General features: G+C 36.1%; 1 long non-coding RNA gene across 1 annotated transcript; it reads right to left on the bottom strand.

Moving 5' to 3' along the window:
* Positions 1-3637: 3637 nt before the first annotated feature.
* Positions 3638-10654, bottom strand: LOC123267420. The gene is made up of 2 exons (XR_006510030.1): positions 10550-10654; positions 3638-4100 (listed from the first exon to the last, which is right to left on the bottom strand). It is a non-coding gene; the product is annotated as an uncharacterized LOC123267420 (long non-coding RNA).
* Between the last annotated feature and the right edge of the window lie 571 nt (positions 10655-11225).

Raw genomic sequence — 11225 nt, 5'->3', positions numbered from 1 at the left:
CTAATAAATTTTCTTATCAGTGTAATCGTCCATATATTACATTAAATACTTACTAGCAACCTTGCAGTTACTATGTGACTGCCGTGACTTGTGAACTATAAATAAATAAAATTATGCTTTATTTTAATTTCTTAATTATGTATCTAGAGATAGATCATTTTTGAATGCAGCCTAAATACTTAACATAATAAATTGACTATCGGTGAAAATAAAATGAAACCTTGAAAAGGCACAAATTCAAGTCAAGACCTTTGCAATGACACTAAATTTCTCTAAAAAAATCGATTTTATCATTTGACCATCCTGATGGACACAAAATTTTTCTTATTCTCTTAATAATATCTATTATATATTAAATTATAGTAATACCAAAATAAATTTGTGAGAAGTAAAATTGGAAAATTGATAAATGCAAAAAATAAAATGAAACATAAGCTAAAACGAAGTTATTTATTTAAAAAATGACAATAAATCTCTCCAAATGGTTTTCGAAGGGATGTTGACAGCCAGGGGGTAGACGGGGCCCGCTGGCGAGCTTAGTTGGACCTCGAGCGAGGGAGATATAGGAAAATAACTGGAGATAAAGCGAGACAAAGAGAAGGGCGAGGCCCTCACGGAGCGAATACGTGCGCCGGTAAGAAGGTAAAAACGCACGAACCCAAAGACGAACGTGACGCGACGGAACGTCCGAGCTCTTGAGCCATTCGCTCTCAACTCCTTGAGTACTCGAGAGTGACACATGCAGACTTGTTGGGCATCTCTGTCTCCACTCGATCTCCGTCTTGGTCTTCGTCAGTGTCTTCACTCAACTCTGTCTTAACTCGGCCTGTCTTTCTTAGTTCGCTTCATCCTGAAGACGTTCGCCCACAATACGACTCCTCCGAGCTGCGTACTAAAAAACAAACCGACACGCGAAACTATGCATTGTCCTGCCGAGGAGTAGTCCTGAATTATAATGCAAGTGTAAGCCAGACTCAGACTACTCGGATCGTTCCCCTGCAGGTAGCATTCCTAATTTTCCTACTCGATAATCCGAGTTCCTTGCAAATATTTTTGTAGTACATTTAAATACACTGGTCATATTTACTTTAAAAAAATTATTATCCAATATGTTGAATGTCAAATTTATAAATTTTGTTAGCAGAAGAAAAAAAAACAGTTTAATATATCCATCGATTGGATTTGAAGAATCATAATATTTATTTTTAAATATTTACTCAATTAATCAACGATTCAATCTCTAAAATATGTTATCATGAGCTGCATGATGATATTATTAAGATTCTATTTAAAAAGTAAGTCATAAATTTTATGGGTTATTTTCTAAAACTAAATTATTAAAATAATAGTTAATTAGCAATCTTGCAGTCACTATGTGACTGCCGTGACTTGTGAAATATAAATAAATAAAATTTTGCTTTATTAAATAGTGAATTTTGTTAAATTGCACTGTACTTTCTTAAATATTGACGTTTTTAAAGATATAAGCTCATTTCAATGTTACACTCATCGAGACCTTCCATTTGAGTACCCACATGGCATTTTTTATATATTCTATATATATATGGTATTTGTGAAATATATAAATATATAAAATATATGAAAAATTGATGTGAGTACTCAAATGAAAGGTCTTGATGAGTGTAACATCGGGATGAGATTATATCTTTAAAAATGTCAATAGTTCACGAGATACAGGGTCATTTCTTAATTATGTATCTAGAAATGAAGCATTTTCGAATGCAGCCTAATTACTTATCATCATAAATTCACTATTGGTGAGAATGATATGAAACCATGAAAAGGCACAACTCCAGGTCAAGACTTTTCCAAAGATACCAAATTTAACCATAAAAACCCATTCTATCATATAAATACACTGGCCACAAAATTTTGCTTATTCTCTTAATAATATAGATAATTACTTTTTAAAAATATCCAAAGTATACTACTAATAAATAGTAACTTAAAAAAAAAAAATTAACTTGATTCAACTACTAATTTCGATGGAGTTTTTATCAGTAGAAAGTTTTTTATTTAGCTAATTTAATATTAGAATCTAGGACATGCAATACTAAAACGTGAGCATTGAAATAATAAAATAGAAATAGTCAGCCGGTGGTCTTAAGCTTGGACAAACGGCAAGCCTAGACGCGGGAGTAAATCTAACTGATAGATACTCGATGTACTCTTGAACTGGCCTCGAGCAGGAGTTTCAGTGCGTGCGACAGCCCAAGTTCCCACGGGATCTCCGATCCAACTTGGTTTGCTTTTAGTAGTATTACAGTATTATATGTTATATGTTATATGTATCGTGTGTGCTCCTGCTCGTCAGCGAATCACCCAGCCGGTGAATATCATCCTGTGACTATACATTACATTAGGTACATACACTCCATACCCTGGTGCACACTGCTAATACAGTAAATACATGTCGTGGTAGTCCATTCCGCCAGCAGACAATGCCACACATCCGAAATGACAATTAACTAGATTAACTGTTCATGTCACTACCATTCAAGTTAAGTAGTTTTGATATTTAAATAATAATCTTATTTCAAGACTTTCTCCTCTGAAGTAAATTATTAATTGTTAATAAATTAATTTATTAGAAAAAAATTTATTCATTTATTAATTATAACTAAATATTTTTTACTATTAATAAATATTTATGTATAGTTAACAATTTTTTATTAACAGTTAATATAAATTTTGTTTAATAAATAATTTATTAATTGTTAATAAATATTTATTTAATTACCTAATATTAAAAATTCATTTATTAACACTTCATAAAACTTATTAAATATTAATAAATCTTTTTATCAGTGTAAAAAAAAATCACAATTTTGCTCGAAGAGTTTCAATATAAAATCAAAATCTTAAAGATATAATTGAAATATTTTATCAAAAATAGAAGTCGGAATAGAATGGATAAGAAGCTTAGATCGTACCAGTTCGCTTATATTCTCATATCAAGCAAAGACTTGATTATAATACTTGCGTGTGTTATCCTACGTGGAGGTACAGACGGATGGTATCCTCGGTACGTGATCCACGACTACGTGATCTATGTCCTCTGGGTGCTAGACATTTACGACCTTGTATGTCTTTTAACAGGAAACTAAACGTCTTTCTTATATTACTTGTTAAATCCTTCATTTTATTTTTTTTCATTTATTTATATTTCGCCAAACTCGCCTTAATCTCAAGCTTTGTTTTCTTAAGTAAACAAATTAATAAAACTCTTTTAATTCCCATGCACACTTCCTCGGGTCTCGGGCCGCGGATGACGTCAAAAGTCATGAGGTAATTTTTTTATAAAAACAAAACAGAAAAAGCCAATTGGAAAATTTGGTCGCGGAGTTCGTTATTCGAGAGTCGCGTGCAATAAATTTGTTTCGAAGGTGAGATGACTTTGGTCGTTGTCGATTGGCCGTGTCTGGCCGCAACGAGGACAAGAATAGCTCTAGCAGGAGTACGTGATTCTCATTGTTTTAGTGTTGACCGGTGACATACGTGATATGAATATTCGTGGATTAAATATTATTATTATTGCTTAAAAAATAATGAAATCAAATTTTTGATTTTTTTTCCTTTCAAAAAAAAAAATAAATTAAAAAAAAATTTTTAAACGTTAAATTATGAGTGAAATTTATTTGGAATCTAATTTTCTAAAATTTATACAGAAAAATAATCGATAATTGTCAATATAATCCTTCATTTCAACATTTTTTCCTAATTGCTCCAATTATTTAACCGAAGTACAGTATTATTACCCGAATCGAGTTAAAAATACCCTGTACATCCACCAAATGACGAATCAGCGAATTAAAACTCTCATTATAATGAAACAGATAATTTTAATTCAGATTAATTAATGATTTTTTTTTTATTGAAGGTTAATCGTTTTGGTCTGTATATAGGAATGACAGGTAAACGAGTCGCAGGAGCTTGTCACGTCACTGATTCCCACGATACCGCGACGACGGATCCAAAAGAAGTTTGTTGAGTGTCTTTTGACTGCTGTCGCTCGTTCGTCAGATCTCACGTTGTCTCACACTCGGTAAGTACATCATTTCCATCCTCAGTCACTAGCGCTAAACAAAAAAAATCGAGTTTAAGCAATTAAAAATAAAAAATACTTCAATGGGTTAAATAAAATCCAATTAGCAAAAAATCCACAAAAGTTATTTTATGCCTGACATAAAATATTGAACAAAACGATAATTATGTCATCGATTAACATAAAAGTCTCATTAAATGAATTAATCACTCAGGTGATAGCTCCGATAACTAACGTAAAGATAACAATGCATACTTGCTATTGATATATTATATACTAGCTGTTACTTGCCCACTCCGCTGGGCGCTTTACAGAATTGCATTTTTAGATTTAGACTTGAAATTTAATTAGAGTATTGTTTTGACTAGCACGGATTCCCAATTTTATCGGATTGGTATGCACCTTTTATCCATGTAATTATTCTAGCTAATATTCATTGTAACTTTCAATGTGCAATCATTATAACACTCCCGTGTTTTTCTAATAAAAATAAATAATAATTGATATGAAAAAAAAATTTGTAATGAGCATCGAAAGTTTCAGTTAAAGAAATTGCAGGTCTCATAAGTGAAGAAATCTGCCTAGTATATAAACATTACCAATAAAATTAAAATAGTATATTACGACCCACAACCAGAAAGTTGGATTTCCTGGCGTATGTGATATGATGGCCGAGGCTACGCCTCGGCCATCATATCACATACGTCAGGGCATCCAACATTCTGGTTGTGGGTCGTATACTATTTATCTTGCTCTCCAGCCGAAAGTACGCAACCCCGGGGAAGGGGTTTTGCAAAGCCGAGGCGAAGCCGAGGTTTTGCTGGTCGGGGCGGGCATAATAAAAAAGTAAAAATTAATAAATAAAAAAAAAAATAAGTTATTTTAAAGTTTACTAACAAATGCTCTGATTAAGAGAGATAACATGCACAGAACTCGTCACAAATATTTAAACACGATTTAATAACAAAATTAATTTTTTTAAGTTGATTAAAAATTAGTTTTTAATTAGACGGCTAAGAAAGATTGAAATTAAATTATTAGAAGCTTGTAGAGTACATGGATTGTTTTATAAACATTGCTTTACTAGCTGTCAAAATATAAAAGAAAGCAAATAAAATTTACAAAACTTTTATATTATTTTCTAAAATTTTTATATAAATTATTTATGCTGTATTATTATTAAATAGTTCATTAACAATAATCTAGTTAGAAATTATTTTTATTTATTTGACATTTTTTGGTTAGTTTCTGCGCTGACACGTTACATACAGACGATGTTGTGACTGTTATATACAGTTGAAACTCGCTGTATAGGCCGGTCGCGCCACGAAAATACGAAAGAAAGCGAGGTTCTATGCTGCCGGCCAGAAAATATGCGTAGCGCGCTTGCGTTAGAGCAGGCCATAAAAGTTGCTCTTCCTGGAGTAAAGTGTGTCCAGGAAGAGCGTACTTTCGGCTAGGAGAGCAAGAAATAGTATATTACACACCTGTGGCAAGAAAATGAGAAATGTCTCAGAACACATATATGTTGCCCGAGGCGAAGCCGAGGTCGACATATATGTGATCTGAGATATTTATTATTTTCCTGCCATAGGTTTGTATACTATTTTTCTGTCCGACAGAGGCGGAAAGCGGCAATTTCGTTTAGCGCAGCGGGCCGAAAGTTGCCACTTTCCGCCTGGAGGGCAGAAAAATTTATTTTCTGCCCTCCGGCCGGAAAGTGGCAACTTTCTGGCCGCTGCGCTAAACAAAATTGCCACATTCCGGCTACATCGAGCAGAAAAATAGTATACACACCTTGGCCAGTAAAAAGTAAAGCCTCAGACCACATGTTTGTCAACCTCGGCTTCGCCTCGGCCAACAATTACATGTGGTCTGAGACTTTTCTTATTTTACTGGCCTAGGTATGTAATCTACTATTTTAACAAATGACAATCGAATAGAATAAATTTAGTTACAATAAAAATTCATTATTTCTAAGTAAAAAAAAAAAAGGTTCCGGATAAGTAATCACCACCATATTATATACTAAAACCTTCTCCGAAACACGCAGCATCTTATGGTATAAGTATTATTTCGATCGGTTCAGTAGTTTTTGCAGTATAACCGGACGAAAAAACCGGCTCTCCATTTATTAGTATAGATTTGACTGGTTGTTATTCAGCGTAGCCGCGAATTAACAACAGCAAAACACGTGGATCCAACACTTACCGTTTCCCGATAGTTTATACGAAACGTCTTATTCATTAATGTAGTATTCTATTATAATATGTAGTATGTAGTATGTAGTCAGAAAGGTTGTCGTATAGTAAGTATACTACAGTATAGCAATGTGTAGTAGTTGTCGTCTGGATACGAATAAGTAAGTACAAGACAAGACGATTTACAAGAATACTTTGGGGTCGCCGACGTATAATTACATATGCCGCGGTTGTGCTGTATATGCTCTACGGGACTTGGTGAACGAAATGATCCAGTCATCGGGGCGTCATGTTTAATGTATTCAGAGCGATCCTGGCGACGTCGCAGACAATGGGTGTATGGGCGCGTCGCGAAAATGCAAATTGCCATGTGCCCACCTACGGTACACTCGCGATTACTTTTTTTTTATTCTCTATCCCCTTTTTTCTTTGTCTTTCATATTCCTTCAGTCTATATTCACTGTAAAAAAATAAAAATCCACATATCGCTGAATTCTTTATCCATTAAACTGCGCGGAACTATTTTTATCTTCCCTTAAATTAATATAGATTAATAAAATAATAAGATACCTGGGTAATTTATTTAATAACTACTGTTTATTTAAAAATTATATTAACAGTGAATCATTCTAGCATTTTTTGGGTCTCACCTTAAATAAGGATTATGTTAATATAATTTAATATTATCTGAAGGAGCAAATGCCCCTCGTTAATTCCTTTATAAAGCTATTAGACTTCTGATCTTGGATTATCTGCCGATTCCAGGTTTACCGAGACAACTTTTAAGTTTTCATACTCCCACTTTGTTTTTTTACGAGACAAGTAGCCTCGTCAGCTGTCTCTTTTTAAATAGCTTTCTGTGCCTACAAGTAAATAATAAATTTTGTCCTCATAATATAATATAATATATAATATAATGTAGACACAGTACAATCTTCCTTGGGCATATAATATGTAATATGGCTGATAATAAATAAATTTGGCGCGAAGTATACGAGCTGGCGCAAGGGATCATAATTAACGTCGAAAGTGTTGTGTATATAAGCACTTGTACGGCTCTTCGACTGGATGCAGACAGAATAGAGACCTAGTCGATGAAAAACAGCTTCGAGCATGTATAATAATACGACCTGGGCTAATATAACGGACGCAAAAGACGAGTTATACAGAGGCGTTATTTTATTACGTTCATACTTTTATGATCGCTCAACCAGTCTCTGAATTTGTGTGGGCCGCGATACAAGCTCCACTCTATTACCTATCGTAATTTATCTATTATTTTTAAAAATGATAAATACACAAAATAAAATACAATTTATTATTTATAAATTTCTTAAATATATACTTTTGAATATTTCTAATTTTTATCCAAAGTATGATGGTTGATAAATAAAAAAATCTTATCGATCGATCATCACGAAAAGCTAATTATTATCGCACAAATCGGTCTTGTCACGGCATACCCCTCGAGCGATTATCACACAGAAAACGAGAGCCAGGTAACAATTTTCGTTATCTCGGGATACTTATATTTTAATTTACAATTTTTAGTGGGTTTTTAAGCCGTCCAGTAGCCGCGAGCCTTTCAGGTCCGTGTAATTATCCAGTCTGTGTCCTGCACGACTTAATAAAAACCCCGAGACGGCAGATAACACGAGCAAAAGGATCTTTGGATTTTTACAAATGTCTCCGGTCTCGCTTGCTCTCAAGTATTCTTCGAGATATTATCAAAACAGCTTGTTGAATAAACTCTGGCTCTTTTACTGTCCTCAGCTCCAAAGAGGATAAAGAATCTTGGTTGAATTTTTGTTTTTATTATCTTGTTCATTTTTTCTTCCGACTTTTAAGTAAGAACTCTGACCACTCTTCCTGCCGTATAACGATCTCTTCCTCGACGGCGAGCTCAAGGTGCTCTTCGTCCGGTCTCTATCGGTGTCAAGGTGCATCTTGCTGCCAAGAATCACTAAGCATGCTTCATTATTTTTATTTTTATTTTTCTACAAACTGGTTTTATAATTAAATAATTAAATCAAATAAATTAACAGCAAGTGTTGAAAAGTAATCAATGTTTATACTAGACAGAGTAAGTTTCTCTTTTTTTTACTACCGTTGGGTGGCTACATACATATATTTATATAAATTATACAAGTCTTGTGTGTATTTCTTAGCGATTCTCCCAAGAGTTTGAGTAGCCGTCCCGACGGAGCGGGTTTTGCCGGTTGATTTATACTTCCGACAGGCGTAACGAGGCATGAGGTTCAGTCTCCGGGGCATCACGAATTTTTCACGTGACTCGCGATATTGCCCTTTTGCTACTCATGACGATCGGCCCCATGAGTCGCGACGATGAATCACGAGACTCACGAGAAAGAGAACAGTAACTATTTTATTTCCGCGGTTTAATAAAAATTCTGATTGTTTCAGTTTCTGTAAACAAAATAATTGTATCGTTGATTTACGAGGCAACCAATTACAATTACAATTAGTGGATTTTCCATGCGTAAATTTTACTTTGGCTTTAAAAAAAAAACCCTGGCTAGATAAGCTGAAAATAATCTAAAAGTTCAGTACAGTTACAGCGTAAACTACGAATCGGTTAACAATTCCACGCTCGGTGCGTAGACAAACGCAGACTTGCAGATACAAGATTTAGATCTCCACGCTAGCCGCGGCCAAAGAATAAGAATAAGAAACAAGACCAACGAGGTATAAGACAAAGAAGTTGGGCTTTCTTGGAGAGTTACTGAGTCCAAAGAGGAAAAGGGTTAAAGCAACCAAGAGTAGAGGAAAAAGAATGAAAGAGAAGACGCGATGGGCCCGCGTGAGCTCTGTACTGTTAAGAAAGCCCGTCGAGATTTATTTGCTATGCCGTTTTCAGCGGCAACCTATTCCCCTTGCCTGCGCCGCTCCCGAGATGTCCACTCAGATAGAGAATCCAAGAGCAGGAAGTGCTGTAGACTCTGACTCTCAATGAAACCAACTGAAATAAAAATATAAATTATTTTTTGACCTTCTGTCTTTCGGTAAAAAAAAATTCCCGTCAAATCAATCCGTCATAAAAATAGACTGGAATAAAAAAAAAATGAACAAATTACCAGATAAATAATTACCGATTCCAATCAACTGCTTACAAATCTCCAGTTATATCGTTTATATACACTGGAATCGTTTATAAACACGACAAGGGATTTAATTCAAAGGAGACTCGATAGTCGTCACTGAAAATACCGTCGAGCAAATCCGGAGCCTCATGAACAAGAGACAGGAGAAATATACAACCACACGAAGAGTGTATCATCATCGATAAGACGAAGATGGGGAATAAGGGAAAGAGAGTAGGCAGTAGGTTTTTTGCAGCGGATCGCGCCGAAAATCTTTTATTTGGGCCAGACAGGAATTCGGCTAAATGCATTGATTAAACTCCTGACATCGTTCGAGCGGCCGGTGGGCCAGCGCGTCTCCGGCGACGTTTTTTGCCGTCACATGCAGTAGCAGCAGCAGCAGCAGCAGCAGACTTTCATCTCATCTCATCCTGGGTGAAGCTCAGACCAGACCCGATCAACGACAGCCACCAATGCCAAGATCTGAGTAACAGCAGCAGTAGTCACTCTTCTCGTTCGCTTTTCTCGAGTCGTTTGATCCTCATCGGCCGATCACGGACCACGGATCAACGATTCTCAATGCCGCGGCTGCCGTTGATGTCGTTCCCAATGCCAATGCCGACTACGATCGTTCTGAGGGATCCCGCTACGCACTCTTGTAACTATCCTGTTGTTAACAACGAGCAACAACAGCCAGCGAGACAAAGAGAGGAGCAGCCCACTATCCACTGCTCAGCTCTCTTTCTGTTTTCTGTTATATATCCCCTCGGGTCTTATAAGCGGTCACATTTAACTGCCGGTACCTGTCGTCATGCCCAGACTAATGGGGAGCACTCGATTCGGATTCGGACGATTGACGTCTAATAAACGACTTTATCAAGCCGACAAGCTAATGAACCTCTGCTCTTATTTCCAGAGAATTTATTCACAAGTTGAGTCTTGAGCTTTTCTCTGGGCTCTCATAAAATAGACCGATATGTTGGTCTTGTTGTTGTTGTTAACAATACAACAACAAACCAGCCGTTGAATTATCATATCAGTAATAAGTAATAAGCAATAAGCAATGACTAATGACAATAAAAATGAATACCCCATATAATTAGGGATAAATTTATTTTGAAATAAACAACGCAAGGGGATCCTTTAAAAAGTGTATTATGTATTATATGTTGAATACTTACTCGAGGAGAAGAAAGGTTTAGTTGGTTTATAACCGAGTATCTTTTATGTTGAACGAAAGCACGAGTTTGGCATGCATCGCTCACTCCTTGGAGCAGCCAACAGCCATCTATGGAATTACCCCGATGATTAATGGGCAGGGTCCGGTGGATGGAGGTACACTCGCGTATTTCTCCCGCTCACCGGACCCCACAACCGCCTCCGCCGAGAGCGACGGCCCACCTTGGGGACCCTGCCTTAGACCCGTCCATACCACCGTACAGCCGACAGTCTTAGTCTGTTAACTTGCCTGAAGATAAAGAGGAAAGAGAAAAGAGAGAAGAGAGAATTGTTTGGCAGACGCGTAAAAAAGCTCGCGATGGTGAACCCGTATTAACATTGTTGTTGTTGTTGTTGTTGGTGCTGTTGCTCTGTAGTGAACCTCCTCGTATCGTCTACGTCTCGTCCAGGCTGTCTCCACGTCCATCTCGCCTGCAGACAAGTTCCTCTCTGCTCGTCCCCGATCTCCAAGATCTTGAACGCTTTCAGATAGATACACCACAGATTTATTTGCGTCTTGGCGACATTCGCTGAATTTATTGAATTAATCCACAACATTTTTCTGATAGTTTGTCTCTTATTTTACTCTTATTTTTCTAGTCCTGACGCTGACGCTGATGCAACTGTATACTTACTTAC

The sequence above is a fragment of the Cotesia glomerata genome, linkage group LG1 (genome assembly GCF_020080835.1).
Source record: "Cotesia glomerata isolate CgM1 linkage group LG1, MPM_Cglom_v2.3, whole genome shotgun sequence".
Classification (NCBI taxonomy): domain Eukaryota; kingdom Metazoa; phylum Arthropoda; class Insecta; order Hymenoptera; family Braconidae; genus Cotesia; species Cotesia glomerata.
This window is presented reverse-complemented; position numbering and strand designations above follow the sequence as displayed.